Raw genomic sequence first — 19,870 nt, 5'->3', positions numbered from 1 at the left:
GTGATTTAGGGAAATCACGGAAAACCTAAATCAGGATGGCCGGACGCGGGATTGAACCGTCGTCCTCCCGAATGCGAGTCCAGTGTCTAACCACTGCGCCACCTCGCTCGGTTTGGACCAAGAAGTAGCTATATTGTTTGAGGAGTAAGTCTTTATATACCCAGATTCCCAGTTTCTTCTCCGTAAACAATTACAATGTGTTTTGTATTTATAAGTTTAAAAATAATGTAGACATGTCAATAATTATTTGATAGCGTTTCGAAAGTATGCCGAAAATCTGTATGGCGCTCGCTAGCAGCGGCGAATAATCCGACGACCTAATTTCAAAGGTAACAGAGGTGCTTGGTTCTTTTAGCGACTTATGGCCAGGTCATAGATGAAGAACTCAGCGATATATTTAGTGAATCTAGTAGGCGTCCACTGCTTGAAACGGACGTTACATCTATGCTGGCTAGGATACGAAGTTTTTCCAAGCCACTGAAGCATCCACGATTTTGACCAAGCCAGCAAAGTTCCTCGAAGACGACATTGGCGTCAGCTGCTACGCAACCACCGTTACGTTAAACTGTGGAGTGTTACTGGGCGGTGATGGTGTGTTACGTGTTGAGGATAGCAGGAAAGAGAGAAACTTTAGCGTCAGAATACATTCAGTAACGTAAAATAAAGAAAAACATAAAACAACAGAGATGACAACAGATACAAAAGTAAAAAACGAACAACAGCCAATCGTGCTCAAGGGTAGCAATTTCGAATCAGATCGTTAAACAACGCAAGCAGAACAATTTATGTAATGTAGGACATGTGGAAGATAATACTGTGTATTTTCTGGATGTTAGTATTCAAAAAATTAATATCATGCATGATTGTAATATTTTGCGAAAACTTTCAGGTTCAACCACGTTAATTAATGAATCCGGCTGTCATCCATCTTATGAAAGCAAGTCTTCCATGGAAGATAATACTGTGTATTTTCTGGATGTTAGTATTCAGAAAATTAATATCATGCATGACTGTAATATTTTGCGAGAACTTTCAGGTTTAACCACGTTAATTAATGAATCCGGCTGTCATTCATCTTATCAAAGCATGTCTTCCACAATTTCGTGTAGCGTGCGTTACACATACTTCTTTACAGTGAAGATAATATTACTAGGAGAGATCTCAGTATTAAACTGCTTCGGTTAACTGCTGAGATAACGACTTAGTCTGTAAATTGTACAAAAAAAATCATTTAAAAGTAAGTCATAAAGAATTAATAACTCAAAATAGAGTGAAAGCAAGGTTTCTCAGTAGACTTACACAGTTAAAAATCAAATACGACAGTCAAGTGTTTTCAAAATATTTGTTTGAAAATTGCCTTTACCACCGCTGATCGAGTGAGAAACAAAAAAATGTGTGTGAAATCTTATGGGAATTAACTGCGAAGGTCATCAGTCCCTGAGCTTAGACACTACTCAACCTAAATTATCCTAAGGACAAACACACACAAATCCATGCCCGAGGGAGGACTCGAACCTCCGCCGGGATCAGCCGCACTGTCGATGACTGCAGCGCCTTGAGTGAGAAACAAATCAAGACATAAAACGAATAAATTGTTTTTAATGATATTGCTGTCTGTAAACCATCGTGCAGCTGCTAAGAGGTCGATGAGAATTATATTGAACAAACTGGCAGAAGACTACTGTAGCAGTACCCTAAAATACGTCGCTTGTGCTTCTTGTATGACCGGCCGCTGTGGCCGAGCGTGAGCGTTACTAGGCGCTTCAGCCTTGAACCGCGCTGCTGCTACGGTCGCAATTTCGAATCCTGCCTCGGGCATGGATGTGTGAGATGTCCTTGGGTTAGTTACGTTTAAGTAGTTCTAAGTCTAGGGGACTGATGAACTCAGATGTTAAGTCCCATAGTGGTTAGAGCCATTTGAACCTGTTATATGTGATCTCCTGTACAAAACCAATGAACTTGGCCAGAAAAATCTATGTATTCTATGTTTTTCCCTAATACAGTGTTTCCCTGATCGCCGCATTTTAAATGTCGTCAGACAGCCAAGCGATGATTATCAAGGACCAATGTACACTGGGAAAGAAAGGAACTTGTCACTGATGGAGGTTTGTTGAGATTTCCACCAGAAAGTGATTCCGAAGCCATTCACCACAGACGACGCCGGGATTTCAATACGGCGTACATTACCTCTCTTGCCGAGAGAGCGACAATTCCTGACTAACAGAGAGTAATGAGGAGGAAACTTAAAAGCAGGTTAAGAAGAAAGTATTTTCCAACTACCGTTCATCAACGTGTGACATTGTGTACGTTTGGCTGATGTTTACATTCTCGGAACCCATGCCGTGTGCACCGAACGAGGTCGATGGTGCGTTGTATGAACTGGGAGAGCAGGAGCACGCGGCCTGTGTTTGATCTAGTAACGAGTAAACAACGTTGTTAACGCCCACGTGTCTCGGAGGATACGCAGTATGCCACGCCACGCCAGCTTTCAAAGGCAGCATCTAATATATGTACGGGAGGGCGTATACTACCCGCGTGGGCAAACACTTTGCAACCTACTTTACATGCACACGTCCTTTGCTACAGGTTGACGGGCGTCATCTACCTCGCCGCTGGATTTGATGTCTGGTGGGCAGTCGCTTAAGGCCCTGGGAGGAGCGATAGCAGCGTTCATTCCGTACTCTTCTGGCATACAATTGCGTACTAATGGCGTACAGGAAATGAAATTCCAATATTAAATCTAATATAACTCATCATTCTTTTTTTTACACTACGTGATCAAAGGTATCTGGACACCCCGAAAAACATACGTTTTTCATATTAGTTGCATTGTGCTGCCACCTAATTCCAGATACTCCATATCAGCGACCTCAGTAGCAATTACACATCGTGAGAGAGCAGAATGGGGCGCTCCGCGGAACTCACGGACTTCGAACGTGGTCAGGTGATTGGGTGTCACTTGTGTCATACGCCAGCACGCGAGATTTCCACACTCCTAAACATCCCTAGCTCCACTGTTTCCGAAGTGATGCTGAAGTGGAAACGTCAAGGGACACGTACAGCACGAATGTATACATGCCGTCCTCGTCTGTTGACTGACAGAGACCGCCGACAGTTGAAGAGGGTCGTAATTCGTAATATGCAGACATCTCTCCAGACCATCACAGAAGAATTCCAAACTGCATTAGGATCCACTGCAAGTACTATGACAGTTACGCGAGAGGTGAGAACACATGGATTTTATGGTCGCGCAGCTGCTCATAAGCCACACATCACGCCGGTAAATGCCGAACGAAGCCTCGCTTGGTGTAAGGAGCGTAAACATTGGTCGATGAAACAGTGGGAAAACGTTGTGTGGAGTGACGAATCACGGTAGACCATGTGGCGTTCCGATGGCAGGGCATGGGTATGGCGAATGCCCGATGAAAGTCATCCTCCAGCGTGTGTAGTGGCAACAGTAAATTTCCAAGGCGGTGGTGTTATGCTGTGTCGTGTTTTTCATGGAGGGGGCTTGTACACCTTCTGGGTTTGCGTGGCACTATCACAACACAGGCCGACATTGATGTTTTAAGCACCTTCTTGCTTCCCGCTGTTAAAGAGTAATTCGGGGATGGCGCTTTCATTTTTCAACACGACCGAATACCTGTTCATAATGCACGGCCTGTGGCGGAGTGACTACACGACAATAACATCCCTGTGATTTACCGGCCTGCACGGAGTATTGACCTGAATTCTAAAAAACACGTTTGGGAAGTTTTGGGACGCCAACTTCGTGCCAGGCCTCAGCGACCGACATTGATACCTCCCCTCATTGCAGCACTCGGTGAAGAATGAGCTGCCACTCCCCAAGAAACCTTGTAGCGCCTTATTGAACGTATGCCTGCGAGAGTGGAATCTGTCATCAAGGCTAAGGGTGGACCAGTACCATGTTGAGTTCCAGTATTACCGATGGAGGGCGCCACGAAATTGTAAGTCGTTTTCAGCCAGGTGTCCGGATACTTTTGATCACATAGTGTATTTATTCATTAGTCTTCTGACAGGTTTGATGTGGCTTGCCACTGATTCCTCTTCTGTGCCGAACTTTCCAGCTGCGATTAGTATTTGCCGCCTACGTCCTCAATTATTTGCTTAATGTATCCCAGTCTTTGTCTACCTCTACGGTTTTTACCCCTACACCTCCTAGTACCATGGAATTTATTCTCTGATGTCCTAACAAATGTCTTGTCATCCTGTCCCTTCCTTTTGTCAGTGTTTTCTGCATATCCCTTTCCTTGCCGATTCTGTGCAGAACCTCCTCATCCCGTATCTTATCAGTCCACTTAATTTCCAACATTCTTCTGTAACACACGTCTCAAATGATCGATTATCTTCTATTCCATTGTTCCCACAGTCCGTGTTTAATTACCGTACAGTACTGTGCTCCAAATGTACATTCTCGGAAATTCCTTTCTCAAATTAAGGCGTATTTAGCCAGCGATGATCTTTTGGCCACTGATAGTCTACTTTATATGTCCTCCTTGCTCCGTTCATCATGGGCTATTTTGCTGCCTAGGTAGTAGAATATTTTGCCTTCGTCTGCGTCGTAATACCTAAATGTTATGTTCAGTTTCTCGCTGTTCCGTTTTCTGATAATTCTCATTACTGGCTGGCCGCTGTAGGCGATCGGTTCTAGGCGCTTCAGTCCGGAACCGCGCTGCTGCTACAGTCGCAGATTCGAATCCTGCTTCGGGCATGGATGTGTGTGATGTCCTTAGGTTAGTTAGGTTTAAGTAGTTCTAAGTTCTAGGGGACTGATGACCTCAGATGTTAAGTCCCGTAGTGCTCAGAGCCATTTGAACCATTTGAATGTCATTACTGTCATTTTTCTTCGGTTTACTCTCATATCCTGTACTGATTACACTGTTCAATCTATTCAGCATGTTCTGTAATTCTTCTTCACTTTCACTAAGGATGACAAAGTCATCTGCGAATCTTATTTTTCATGTCTTTTCACCTTGAATTTTAATTCCACTCTTGAACTTTTATTTACGTCATTATTTCTTTGACGTATAGACTGAACAATAGGTGTCAAAGATAACATCCCTCTCTTACACCCTTTTTAAATCGAGCACTTCGTTATTGGTCTTATACTCGTATTATCCGCTCTCTTTTTCCTTGTACACATTGTATATTACGCATCTTTCCTTAGAGCATACTCCTATTTTTCTCAGAATATCGAACATCTTGTATTATTTTACATGACAATTGCATTTCCCAGGTCGACAAATCCTAGGAAGATGTTTTTGTTTTTCCACAGCCGTGCTTCCATTATCAACTGAAACGTCAGAACTACCTCTCTAGTGACTTGACGTTGGCTCTGAGTACTATGGGGCTAAACATCTATGGTCATCAGTCCCCTAGAACTTAGAACTACTTAAACCTAACTAACCTAAGGACATCACACAACACCCAGTCTTCACGAGGCAGAGAAAATCCCTGACCCCGCCGGGAATCGAACCCGGGAACCCGGGCGTGGGAAGCGAGAACGCTACCGCACGACCACGAGCTGCGGAGTGACTAGACGTTCCCAAGGCGAAAATGATCGTCATCTAACAGGTCCTCATCTACACTACATGTATACTTCGAATGTCACAATACGACGCATAGCGGAGCCTACTTTGCACTCTGCTAGTCATTCCCTTCTTGTTTCACTCATGAATGGAGCTAGGGAAAAACGACTGCGTCCGTACGAGCCCTGATTTATCTTACCTTGTCTTCGCGGAACTTAAGCGAGTTGTACGTTTGTGGCAGTTGAACTGTTCTGCGATCTGTCGCAAGTGCCAGATCTCTAAGCTTTCCATACAGTGTTTCGCGAAAAGAACCTCTCCCCTCTTGCAGGAATTTCCATTTGAGTACATGGCACCATTTAATAATAATATTAATAATAATAACTGAAACGGACACAATATGTAACATCTACATATACATTTACACCCGTGTCAAGGGCACTGCGAAGGGCACTTCCCACAGTGCAGAAGCTAAAAGGCCACGTCCTTTCTTCCAATATATTCTCCTCCTCATTTCATTGAGGTATAATAAAACTCCCTTTATCGGTACCTCAGCCATTGAAAAATGTAACATTGACGTCAGTATATTTCAGCGCTTTGCTTTTCTGGCCCCCTGTTAAACATGCATTACGTTGTGTCTTATGAGCTGTTTTAATTATTTGTGATGGCTCCATCAGTTTTTATACTTTTGGTTTTCGTCCTTGATTTCATCCGAGATCTACATAAGCACCGTGGTGGTTTCCATTTCTCCAGCTGTTATGTATGACATCATAGATTGGTTGCAGTTCTCGTGCAGGGAGGGCTCCAATCAGCCAGCCGGAGTGGCCGAGCGGTTCTAGGCGCTACAGTCTGGAACCGCGCGACCGCTACGGTCGCCGGTTCGAATCCTGCCTCGTGCATGGATGTGTATGATGTCCTTAGGTTTAAGTAGTTCTAAGGTCTAGGGGAGTGATAACCTCAGAAGTTAAGTCCCATAGTGCTCAGAGCCATTTTTTTGAGCTTCAATTATACGCCACCTCGTTTGTCGTAGGCGAAAAATATAAAAAAAGGATAGAATAATAGGAGATTGGAACACAGAGGTAGAATTTCTACAACAAGTAACAGATGTCGTTACGTGTAAAAGCAGCTGATACACATCCTGACAAAAATGGGGAGCGCCCAGAAGGGATAAACATCATGAGTTGAGAGGGAAAGTGATGTTCTTTCAGAAATCTGTAAATACGGTCAGATTACGTCGCACAACCTGTGGCCTGAATGCACGAAGCTCGGTTGGAAATGTTGTCTCCAAGCCTTTGTATCCTCTCCTGAGGTCGGCTAGCCACAATTGGTCATGATGTCATGGATACTGACACAGGGACTGAGGTGACGTTCGAGTTATCAAACACGTTCTATAGGGCACAGATCTGGGAACCTTGTTCGGCACGGGGTACGTCAGTATGACGCAGCCCTATCATCGGGACACGTTCCTTCTGTGGACAGGAACTGTTCTGTTGAAAAATGACGCAACTCTATTGTCGCAAGAGGTTGGCTGGCTGATTTGGGGGAGGTCATCGGTTCCATCGGATTAGGGAAGCATGGGGAAGGTAGCCGGCGGTGCCCTTTCAAAGGAATCATCCTGGCATTTGTCTGAAGCGTTTTAGGGAAATCACGAAAAACCTGAATCAGGATGGTCGGACACGGGTTTGAGCCGTCGTCCTCTCGAATGAGAGCCCATTGTGCTAACCACTGTGCCACCTCACTCGGTGGTTACGAAGAAAGAGGCGGGTTGTGTGTTACGTAATCAGATTTCCTTCAGTTACTACCAGCCGTTACGTCAAGTCATACCCGATGTCTCCCCACACCATGAAACCGGCATTTATCACAGCAGTGAGTCCCCAGCACATAGGTCGCCACCATACTAGACGAAGATGTCCATCCGTGGTAGGGCAAACCGTGACTCATCACTTGACACGATGTGGTGTCACACCTCAGGAGTCCACGGTTCCCGGTCACAGAAACACTCCAAAGCTCAGTTTGTGCTGTGCTGCCTACTCAAACGACGATAATTCCCTAATCTGGCTGCTGCTATCCTCCAACAAATGGTGCGAAATGACACACATTGTAGCAGGGAGTCCTTCATTGTTCTTCGATGGGGCGCACACTTGTTAAGGGATTAAGATGTTCTTGGGGCACAAAACGCTGTTCCCATGTAGCCCGACATCGTGCCACTGTCAGATCTGAATGACCCACAACTCAGGATTCGATCAGCTGGTCAAACGAATACCCACAATGAGGTCTCTTTAGAAATTCTGTCAGGTGGCGATAAACGTCTCACAAGAGATAAGTGGCATCTCGCGTCTTTCACAATGACTACTCAACATTTGATGCTGTTCACGCCCCTTATATTCCCTACCACGCCTGTTAACAATATTGAAGACGAACGACACTGATTCACTCCGATGCCGTTCTACTTATCACAGTGAATTGAAAGACAATTCATTTAAATACTTGCCGATGGTGTTTACGTATACGAAGTTACATTGAAATCCGTCCAAATTGTTAAAAGAAGAAAATATAGCTTTTTTTTACTCTCTGAGACAAAAGTAGACGACGCAAACTAAGAAATTATCAAAGTCGTAAGGAAATCGGTAGATGTGATGTACATGAACTGACAAAAAAATAATACAGTTTCTGAAAAATTGGGTGATTTATTCCAGATAAAAATCTTCACTCTTTGGTCCACCTGTGGCCCTTATGCAAACTGTTATTTGGCGCCCGCATCTCGTGGTCGTGCGGTAGCGTTCTCGCTTCCCACGCCCGGGTTCCAGGGTTCGATTCCCGGCGGGGTCAGGGATTTTCTCTGCCTCGTGATGGCTGGGTGTTGTGTGCTGTCCTTAGGTTAGTTAGGTTTAAGTAGTTCTAGGTTCTAGGGGGCTTATGACCACAGCAGTTGAGTCCCATAGTGCTCAGAGCCATTTGAACCATTTGTTATTTGGCTTGGAATTAATTGAAAGAATTCTTGGATGTCCTCCTGAGGGATATTGTGCCAAATTCCGTCCAACTGGTGCGTTCGATCGTCAAAATCCCCATCTGGTAGGATGGCTCTTGCCATAATGCTCCTAATGTTCTAAGTTTCGGAAAGATCTGGAGTCCTTGGTGGCGGAGGCATGGTTTGGCATGTACGAAGACAAGTAGTAGAAACTCTCGCCGTGTGCGGGCAGGCATTCTCTTGCTGAAAGGTAAACCACCGATGGCTTATCATGAAGGACAACAAGAGGGGGCGCAGAATATCGCCAATGTACGGCTGTACTGTAAGGCGACCGTGGATGACAACCAAACGGGTCCCTCTATGAAATGAAATGGTACCCCAGAGCATCACACCTGGCTGTCGGACCGTATGGTGGACGACTGTGAGGTTCGTGTCCCACTGTTGTTCGCAACAACTTCAGACACGTCTTCGCCGGTCATTGGGGCTCAGTTCGAAGCAGGACTGTTCACTGAAGACAATTCTACTCCATTCAATGAGATTATAGGCCGAGAACACAACGTCCGAGACAGCGGTGGGGCACGGCCAGACAACCAGGATTGATGTTCTGGGATGCCATTCGTTTCATAGCAAGACTCCTTTGGTTGTCATCCACGGTTCCCTTACAGCACAGTTGTATGTTGGCGATATTCTATGCCCCAGTTTGTTGCTCTTCGTGGCAAGCCGTCCTAGGCTTACATTTCAGAACGATAACGCCTGTTCGCTTAGGACCAACGTTTCTGCTGTTTGTCTTTCTGCTTGTCTAACCCTAACTTGGCCAACAGCGTCAATTGACTTTTTTCTTCCACCAGTTGTTGACAGCATTCTGTAGCTCATCGCCGGTCATGAGATGCTGAGTGAACATCCAGGCCTTCATATTGGGGAAGGGATGAGAGTCGCTTGGTGCCACGTGAGTGACTATATGGAGGATGTTGAAATATCTCCCCGAAGTCTGCTTCCTTCTCTCGAATCGCAGTATGGGACAGCGTACTGTCGTGAACGAGAACGCTTTCTTAGGTAATCATCCTGCCTTGAACGGATTTACGAAGTTTAGTGAGAATTTCACAATAAACCGATATTGTCACAGTATTCGCATTAAATCTCTTCTCAAAGCCGTTTGCGATCCAAAATAAACTGCTGCTTTAATTCTTTGTGCTTACAGAGGAGATGAGTGTAGATCCAGTGTTTATTTTGTGAACTGTGGTCGCCTGCCACTGAATACGACTAATACAGGTGTGTCCTGCTGGGACAGATGCATGGATTCTAGGGTAGCACACACAAACAACGTAACACAGAATAGTCAACGGTAAAATATATTACCCAAATTTGGTAACGCTGGTTTATACTGTCTATAATGCTTTAACTGCAGTTCCATTAACTCAAACTAAATAATGCTCTCTGATTGAAGTCGGAAAATAACTGATCTTCTGTCTTGATGTACTATTTGAAGAACAGTTCCAAACAGTACTCAGTTAAATCTGTAGGTAAGCGGTCTCTTCCCATATACAATAACTCTACTCACTGTTCTGTTCCTGCCGCGCGGGGTAGCCATGTGGTCTCAGGCGCCTTGTCACGCTTCGATCAGCTGCCATCATCGGTGATTCGAGTCCTCCCTCGGGCATGGGTATGTGTATGTGTATGTGTATGTGTAAGTGTATTGTCTTTAGCGTAAGTTAGTTTAAGTTAGATTAAGTAGTAAGCTTAGGAACCGATGACCCCAGCAGTTTGGTCCCATACGACTTTCCACAAATTTCCAATTTGTTCTGTTTCAACTGAAGACTAACCATTGTCTATCTATTGGCCGCTGTTTCTGTCTCACTCGACTGCTTGTAAACACTACGAACGTTCTGCAGGAACGTCCTAGCAAAACTCGCTCTGGCTTACAACTTGAAAGTCACTAATTCCGTTCGTGCACGTTTACTTGAGCGTGCGTCTCCCTCTTCCTGGTGGCGTTGCCGCTCCAGGGGAGAGATTCCCGTGGGCACCGTAGTTGGTTTGCACGCAGCGATGTTCCCACTGCGAATAGACGTCCATGGTACTTCTAATACGAACTGTCGCAAACTCTTCGCGTGTGGTGTCTCAGTACACAACAGTTTGGGCCGCTCCTTAGTGTCAGAGTTCATGTGAAGGGCCCACGGCCGCCCGCAGTGGCCGTGCGGTTCTAGGCGCTACAGTCTGGAGCCGAGCGACCGCTACGGTCGCAGGTTCGAATCCTGCCTCGGGCATGGATGTGTGTGATGTCCTTAGGTTAGTTAGGTTTAAGTAGTTCTAAGTTCTAGGCGACTGATGACCTCAGAAGTTAAGTCACATAGTGCTCAGAGCCATTTGAACCATTTGAACCAAGGGCCCACGGCTAGTCCCTCGGCACGATTTTTTCAAAAATCCCCCCCGACCATCCGTTCTTAAAGGAATGTCAAGGTCAACCATTATTTCAGTTTTGTTAACATCGATTTGACATTTGCTATCCACCATGCACACGACTTATAACAACCTAACCATCATCAGAAAGTACGGGAACTGTGAGCGAAGTCTTACACCCACAGTTTCGTCTACATGTTTCACAAGTTCAACAGTCACACCGGAATGTCTTTCTCGATAACTCGCATCATGTGTGTCTGTGCGGCGAGCCTTGAATTTTCTGCACCACTCCCTCACAACACAATCACTCGTAACGCCATCTCATAAGAAACACGCGACACAGTCAACGATGAATCTCAATGACTCGTTCTGCTTGCAGGAAGCGAATCAACAAACATATGTCGCAACTGGCGGAGACTCAATAACACCGTCTGTACCAAACGGTTGCTAGTTGCCCATTGACGAAAAGAACAGCATCGTGATTCTTAAGGCCTTCTTTCCTAATTATGAGCGAATCATGAAATTTGAAGTATTTATTAGTTTTTAATAGCCAATCGAAGTCTGATTTATGAGTAGCCCTTTCATGTGTAGAGCTGTCGTGTCATCTGCCTCAAATCTACACACTGATGTGATAGGCTGGAAACAGGTCAAACTACAGCTCATTGTATCTTTCATGTGACGTTAATTTACTACAGGAAACGAAGATTTGTTCCTGATAACAAAAAAATGCTTTTGAAAGTGCATTTCATGTAGGGGAATGTGGGATACAGCCTAAAACGGAACAAAGTATAAGATTTGAATTTGTGTGTAATTTGTCATTTTGGTAGCCTTCCTTGTGTTAATACCATTCACAATTGTCAATTGTTAGCCACTGTTCTTTGGAAGGTACTGGAATTCACTTTTGTTGTGCAGTAAAAAAATATTTTTAGAGGTATGTGAACGAAATTTGGTATCGTAATGGTCTCTCTATTGCTTACAGTCACCAATAATTATTCTGATTATGAGTACTATGGCCATAGCAAACTGCCTTGCAAAACAATTCATAGTGTTCTCCACTTTCCTTCGAAACTTATGCAATTATATAAAACTGCCATATGGTCCACAGTGCAACAATGTTAGAGTGATGTAAATAGTGCGACAGACAATGTTGAATGTTTCCTTAAAGGTGATTGCAATAAATGATCAAATGAAAAAAAAGAGAGGAATGAGTAGCATTCAAATAGATTACCAAATTAAAAAGTGTTGGAAGCTCACTCAAGGTGGCGGATGATGACACAGCAAAAGGAAACTGAAATAACAAGAGAAATTTGTTCTTAAAATAATGTGATTTGATTCGACATCTAAGTACAGAACACGACTAAAAAAAGTTCCTTGTTGACGCGTTCTATGAACAGAACGACGAAATTGAGAATTTCAGTAACAGACGTAAATAGCTAAATTTGCAAATATCGAGCTAGCTCCAGTTGACGAAGTAAAATAACTCGTCGTAAAGTTTCAAACAAAAGCACAGAGTGAGTCTGAACCTGTTCAAATAGAAACTGACGGTTGAACGCGACGCTTTTGGGAATATGATAAAGATGATCCACAGGTTACCACTGGCGAAGTAAAAAAATTACTAATAAGGATCGCCTATGCGATTGACAAATTATGGAATCAAGTCATGAACGATGCGAATAGAATTCAGCAACGCAGAAACTCCTCTGTTTTCACGCCTGGCAAAACCAGTGTGTTCACTGCAGAGCTTGTGGCCACATCTAGTGCACTTCAGTACGTCCGTTCATGTTCTGATGTGTCGATTCTTCTCTGTTCTGACTCCCTGAGCAGCTTACAAGCTGTCCACCAGTGCTACCCTCGACATCCTTTGGTAGCGAACATCTAGGAGTCCATCTCTACCCTTGAACGGTCCAGTCGTTCAGTGGTGTGTGTATGTGGACCCCAGGACACGTCGGAATCCCAGGCAACGAACTTGCTGACAGGCTGGCCAAACAGGTTACGCGGAAACCGCTCCCGGAGATGGGCATCTCTGAAACTGACCTTCGTTCTGTCTTACGCCGCAAGGTTTTTCGGCTTTGGGAGACGGAATGGCATTACAGTATTCACAACAAACTGTGTGTCATTAAGGAGACTGCGAATGTGTGGATGTCTTCCCTGTGGGCTTCTCGCAGGAACCAGTTGTCCTTTGTCGACTCCGCATTGGCCATACGTGGCTCACACATGGTTATCTCCTCCGTCGCGAGGACCCACCTCAGTGTCGCTGTGGCTCCCAAATAGTAGTCCACCTCTTGCTGGACTACCCACTTTAAGCCGCTCAGTGGCCGAATTTTAACTTTCCCAGCGCCCTACCTTCGGTGATGGGAGACAATGCCTCAACAGCAGCTTCAGTTTTACGTTTTATTCGTGAGGGTGGGTTTTATCATTTGATCTAAGCCTTAGTACTTTTCTTTTGTCCCTCTGTGTCCTCCACCCTAGGGCTTTTAGGGTGGAGGTTTTAATTTGTTGCAGAGTGGCTGGCTTCTCCTTTCTATTTTCATGGTCATACAGCCATCGTAATCTGCTTTATTGTTTTTAATCTCCTCTCCCCTTTTCTTGAGTCTCTCTGTGGGTTTCTTGTCCTGTTTTGTCCATTGTAGTATCTGTTGTCCTTTTGTCATTCTTCTGGTTCTTCTTTTGTCCTGTTATTGTGCTGTACGTCTTCTTAGTTTTCTTTCCCTTCGGTAATTGTTCTACTGGGAACAAGGGAACGATGACCTCACAGTTTGGTCCCCCCCCCCTCCCCCCTTTTAAACCAACCAACCAACAATTTAAACGACTAAATTGCGAAGGGTGGGAATCTAAGTAAATTAATCTTAGGACGAAAGGGTTTATAAATGTGTTAAGTAATGTAGCCAAGTACTGTTTAGAGTGAAGAATATTCCAATACAACCTTAATAGTAAAATTAAAATTTCGAACCAGCTTAGAAAACAAACTATTCGACATTCCGATATACACTGAAACGCCAAAGAAAATGGTATAGGCATGCGTATTCAAATACAGAGATATGTAGAGAGGTAGAATACGGTACTGCGGTCGGCAACGCCTTTATAAGACAACAAGTGTCTAGTGCAGTTGTTAGATCGGTTACTGCTGCTACAATGGCAAATTATCAAGATTTAAGTGAATTTGAACGTGGTGTTACAGTCGGCGCACGAGCGATGGTAGTGATGAACTGGGGAATTTCTCGTATGACCATTTCACCAGTATACCGTGAATATCAGGAATCTGTTATGGCCGGCCGGAGTGACCGTGCGGTTCTAGGCGCTACAGTTTGGAGCCGAGCGACCGCTACGGTCGCAGGTTCGAATCCTGCCTCGGGCATGGATGTGTGTGATGTCCTTAGGTTTAATTAGTTCTAAGTTCTAGGCGACTGATGGCCTCAGAAGTTAAGTCGCATAGTGCTCAGAGCCACTTGAACCATTTGAACCATTTTTGAATCTGTTAAAACGTGAAATCACCGACATCGCTGCGGCCAGAAAAAGATCCTGCAAGAACGGGACCAAAGACAGCTGAAGAAAATAGTTTAACGTGACGTAAGTGCAGCCCTTCCGCAAATTACTGCAGATTTTATTACTGAGCCATCGACAAGTGTCAGCGTGCGAACCATTCAACGAAACTTCATCGATTTGGTCTTTCGGAACTGTAGGCCCACTCCTGTAGCCCTGATGACTGCATGACACAAAGCTTTACGCCTCGCCTGTGCCTCTCAGCACCGACATTGTCGTGTTGATGACTGGAAAATGTTGCCTGGTCAGATGAGTCTCGTTTCGAATTGTATCGACAACTTTATGAATCCATGGACCATGCGTGTCAGCAGCGGAATATTAAGCTGGTGGAGGCTCTGTAATGGTGTGGGGCGTGTGCAGTTGGAGTGATTTGGAGTGTTATGGGATCCCTAACACGTCTAGAAACGACTCTGGCAGGTGACACGTACGTAAGGATCCTTTCTGATCACCTGTAACAATGTCCATCTGACTGACTTAGGCAATTCCAGCAGGACAATGTGACGCCGCACACGTCCAGAACTGCTATAGAGTGGTTCGACAAATATTCAGCGTTTAACACTTCCTCTGGCCACCAAAGTACCTACACGAGAACATTGTTGAGTATACCTGGGATTCCTTGCAACGTGCTGTTTGGAAGAGATCTCCACTCCCTCGTACTCTTGCGGATTTGTGGATAGCCCTGCAGGATTCGTGGTGTCACTTCCCTCCAGAGCACTACTTCAGACATTGGTCGAGTCCATGCCACGACATGTTGCGGCACTCACCGGGGCCCTACAGGATGTTAGGAAGGCGTACCAGTTTCTTTGGCCCTTCAGTATATAAACATTATTATCGGCGAACAGTTCCATACGACTCCTACGTTAGCCACCATGTCTTCAGTATTTATCGTGCACTTAGACGTAAGACGAGTTGCCGGAAACAGGAAGAAACTCCCGTGTACCGAGTGTTGAACTCGAGAAAACAGAGTCTGCGGTGGAACGAGAGCTGAAAAATTAGCTTCTGATGTCGCAGTAGCCGTTTCAAGACAATTTATGTCTGTATACGAGGTCCTCAGCTTCGCCAGGAGTCACCGTACGGCCGAGATCGGAAAGTCTCCAAGTGCGACTCAGCGCTTCTATAGACTTGCCCGAGCGGCAAAAACCTCGGAGCGCGTGCTGCACAGTGCAGAGAAACCGGCGCCAAGAACTCTCCGCCATACGTGGGGCAGTGAGCTGCGGGTCTCACGGCGAGCGCGTGAGCGCACCTCGGGATGGTGAGGCGACGCAGGTGCGTGAGCCAGCCGCCGCGCTCGGACCCGCGCCCCGCCTCCACACGCCGGCTGGCGCCACGACAAAAGACGGCGTCGGCGGACCGCTCGCCAAGACGTCGCTCTTCGGCCGGCGCTCTATTTTTGCGGGCCCCGGCGTCGCTGTTCCGGACGCCGGGCGACTCCGCTGTGACCCACTCTAGAGCTACATCTACACTACTGGCCATTAAAATTGCAACACGAAGATGAAATGGAGAAGATAAACGGGTATTCATTGGACAAATATATTATACTAGAGCTGACATGTCATTACATTTTCACGAAATTTGGGTGCATAGATCCTGAGAAATCAGTACCCAGAACAAGCACCCCTGGCCGTAATACCTGCCTTGATACGCCTGGGCATTGAGTCAAACAGAGCTTGGATGGCGTGTACAGGTACAGCTGCCCATGCAACTTCAAAACGATACCACAGTTCATCAAGAGTAGTGACTGGCGTATTGTGACGAGCCAGTTGCTCGGCCACCATTGACCAGACGTTTTCAATTGCTGAGATATCTGCTGACCAGGGCAGCAGTCGAACATTTTCTGTATCTAGAAAATCCCGTACAGTACCTGCAACATGCGGTCGTGCATTATCCTGCTGAAATATAGGGTTCCGCAGGGATCGAATGAAGGGTAGAGCCACTGGTCGTAACACATCTGAAATGTAACGTCCACTGTTCAAAGTGCCGTCAATGCGAGCAAGAGGTGACCGAGACGTGTAACCAATGGCACCCCATACCATCACATCGGGTGATACGCCAGTATGGCGATGACGAAAACACGCTTTCAATGTGCGTTCACCGCGATGTTGCCAAACAGGGATGCGACCATCATGATGCTGTAAACAGATCCTGGGTTCATGCGAAAAAATGACGTTTTGCCATTCGTGCCCCAGGTCCGTCATTGAGTACACCATCGCAGGCGCTCCTGTCTGTGATGCAGCGTCACGAGTAACCGCATCCATGGTCTCCGAGCTGATAGTCCATTCTGCTGCTAACGTCGTCGAACTGTTCGTGCAGATGGTTGTTGTCTTGCAAACGTCCCCATCTATTGACTCAGGGATCGAGACGTGGCTGCACGATCCGTTACAGCCATGCGGATAAGATGCCTGTCATCTCGACTGCTAGTGATACGATGCCGTTGGAATCCAGCACGGCGTTCCGTATTATCATCCTGAAGCCACCGATTCCATATTCTGCTAACAGTCATTGGATCTCGACCAACGCGAGCAGCAATGTAGCGATACGATAAACCGCAATCGCGATAGGCTACAATCCGACCTTTATCAAAGTCGGAAACGTGATGGTCCGCATTTCTGCTCCTTACACGAGCCATAACGACAACGTTTCACCAGCCAACGCCGGCCAACTGCTGTTTGTGTATGACAAATCGGTTGGAAACTTCCCTCATGTCAGCAAGTTGTAGGGGTCGCGGCCGGCCTCAACCTTGTGTGAATGCTCTGAAAATCTAATCATTTGCATATCACAGCATCTTCTTCCTGTCGGTTAAATTTAGCGTCTGTAGCACGTCATCTACGTGGTGTAGCAATTTTAATGGCCAGTATTGTACATGGCGCCTCTGCAAATCACACTTAAGAGCCAGGCACAGGGATCATCGAAGCACCTTCACACTAATTCTCTATTATTCCACTCTGGAACGGCACGCGAAGAAAACTAACATCCACATCTTTCAGTGCGATCTCCGATTTCCCTTATTTTATTATGATAATCGTTTCTTCCTATGTAGGTCAGCGTCTACTGAAGAATTTTGCGTCTGTACGAGGAAATTAGTGATTGAAATTTCGTGAGAAGATCCTGCCTTTGTTTCAATTATATCTTTTAAGTGTTCTGCCAATTAATGCACTCTGGTCCGTCTTCCCTACAGCATTTTTTGTGTGTTCCTTCCAATTTAAGTTGTTAGTAATTGCAATTCCTAGATATTTAGTTGATTTTATGGCCTTTATATTTGATATAAGCGACAGCATTGTCTGCAGACAGCCTAAGATGGCTTTTCAGATTGTCTCATAAATCGTTTATATACATCCGGTGTAAGGTGGCTATAATTTCCCACCTTACAAGGACTCATCTGCATACTTCGACATAATTTACGACAGGAATTAGGTATCATTTGATATGTTGTCAATCGTTATATGAATATTTAAAGAAGACTGACATTGTCACGTACACCTTATAAATAGATGTTAATGCTTATTGCATGAAAGGTGATGGATTGCCTATTATGAAAACAGCGTAATGAATGATTGCTTCTACTAGCAGAGGCTGGAACGCCATTGGAAACGAAACGGCAGGCGTAACTCGGGCCGTGGGTGGAAAAGCCCGCAAAGGTGTGTTGGTCCAACTTAACACAGGATGAGTGACAGGAAAAATGGCAGGCATAACTCAGGCTGTGGGTGGAAAAGCCCACACAGGTGTGTCGGTCCAGCTTATCAAAGGTTCAGTGACAGGCGTAGCTCTGGCTGTGGGTGGAAAAGCCTGCACAGGTGTGTTGGTCCAACATAACACAGGTTGAGTGACAGGAAAAACGGCAGGTGTAACTCGGGTCATGGGTGGAAAAGCCGGCACAGTTGTGTTGGTCCAGCTTAACACAGGTTGAGTGACAGGAAATGGCCGGTGTGAAATCCTGGCCGCATTACACAGGAAGTAGCCCAAGATGGGAGTTCGAGGCACCAGATCGCTGAAGCCCAATACAGCGGCGGCCGGTCGATTTTGTAGCGAAAATTAATGGGAATAGGTATATCCTCGCAAACTCTCCGCGCTGGACGACTGAAAATAAAATATGACTGGTCGGCGTTTGGAAGAATCTGTAGAGAACGAGAATATTCCGTGGTTTCGAGAATATGATTCGCCTTCTGCAATTATGAGGGACGGGAGCTGAGCCTTGAAGGGAAGCGAGTGGTGGACGGTAAGAAGTCTTCAAACTTCTTGGCAGATTAAAACTGTGTGCCGGACCCAGAGTCGAACTCGGAACCTTTGCTTTTCGCGGGTAAGTGCTCTACCAACTCAGCTACCCAAGAACGACTCACGCCCCGTCCTCACAGATTTACTTCTGCAAGTACCTCGTCTCCTACCTTCCAAACTTTACAGAAGCTCTCGTGCGAACCTTGCAGAACTAACTTGCGGGAGAGCTTTTGTAAAGTTTGGAAGGTAGGAGACGAGGTACTGGCAGAATAAAGCTGTGAGGACGGGGCGTGAGTCGTGCTTGGGTAGCTCAGTTGGTAGAGCACTTGCCCGCGAAAGGCAGAGGTCCCCAATTCGAGTCTCGGTCCGGCACACAGTGTTAATCTGCCAGGAAGTTTCATATCAGCGCACACTCCGCTGCAGAGTGAAAATCTCATTCAAGAAGTCTTCAGTTTTGTGCGCCCATGTCTGACGGTCGCTCAGTATCAGCTTTTGCTGGTATAGAAGGACTTACTGTCTTTGCTCTCAGGCGATTTTATAGTTAGGGAACAGTTAGGCATTGTACTGTTGCGAACTTTTACGATTCTGGACTTTGCCTCCAGGTAGGGAGTCGTCGTTAAGTACGCAGTATTCAGTGATTGAGAACACTTTTTCTCTCTATACTCACGCTGAGACGTTATCTGTTTCTCGTCTGTGGAACGCAGAGACGAGAAGACAGTAATAGAATATAGTAGTCAGTAGACCGCCTTCTTCCTTCCTAGTGCTTGAATGAGGTTGTTTTATTATATTTTGTGGCTGGAGTTCTTCCGTCGTCTCAAACGTGTACGAGAACCGTCACTCCGACGCACCGGACGCAGTACATACGGTGGTATTGCTAATCGCTTCGGCTTATTAGGGCTATAAAGCTACATTGCTGTGATTGCGTAACTTTATTTCCACTGAGGTTGCGCACCACTATAAATCATCTTTGAAAGTAGTGTCTTCTAGATTTTGGTACCTAGATAATATCAGTCATCTCGCATTGTTTAGATCGCGTATCCATAGAAAGGGCAGATTTGGGCAATTGATCGGTAATATCGGTTAGGAAGTTCATTTGTATCTCTTTACTTCCATTGGACACTGATATATAAACATTTGTGATATATTAAATGGTTTTTAATCTACAGTAAATGTATAAGCTGGAACTTTGTAGTTACTAGTTCCCTTACTCGTT

At 45.5% G+C, this 19,870-nt stretch overlaps 1 protein-coding gene across 3 annotated transcripts in view; it reads right to left on the bottom strand.

Moving 5' to 3' along the window:
* LOC126203811 (TWiK family of potassium channels protein 18) overlaps positions 1-19,870 on the bottom strand; it is a 1,380,696-nt gene that overhangs the window by 466,423 nt on the left and 894,403 nt on the right. The window lies entirely within an intron of this gene.

The sequence above is a fragment of the Schistocerca nitens genome, chromosome 9, assembly GCF_023898315.1.
Source record: "Schistocerca nitens isolate TAMUIC-IGC-003100 chromosome 9, iqSchNite1.1, whole genome shotgun sequence".
NCBI lineage: Eukaryota > Metazoa > Arthropoda > Insecta > Orthoptera > Acrididae > Schistocerca > Schistocerca nitens.
The sequence above is the reverse complement of the archived record's forward strand: the minus strand, read 5'-3'. Positions and strand labels throughout refer to the sequence as shown.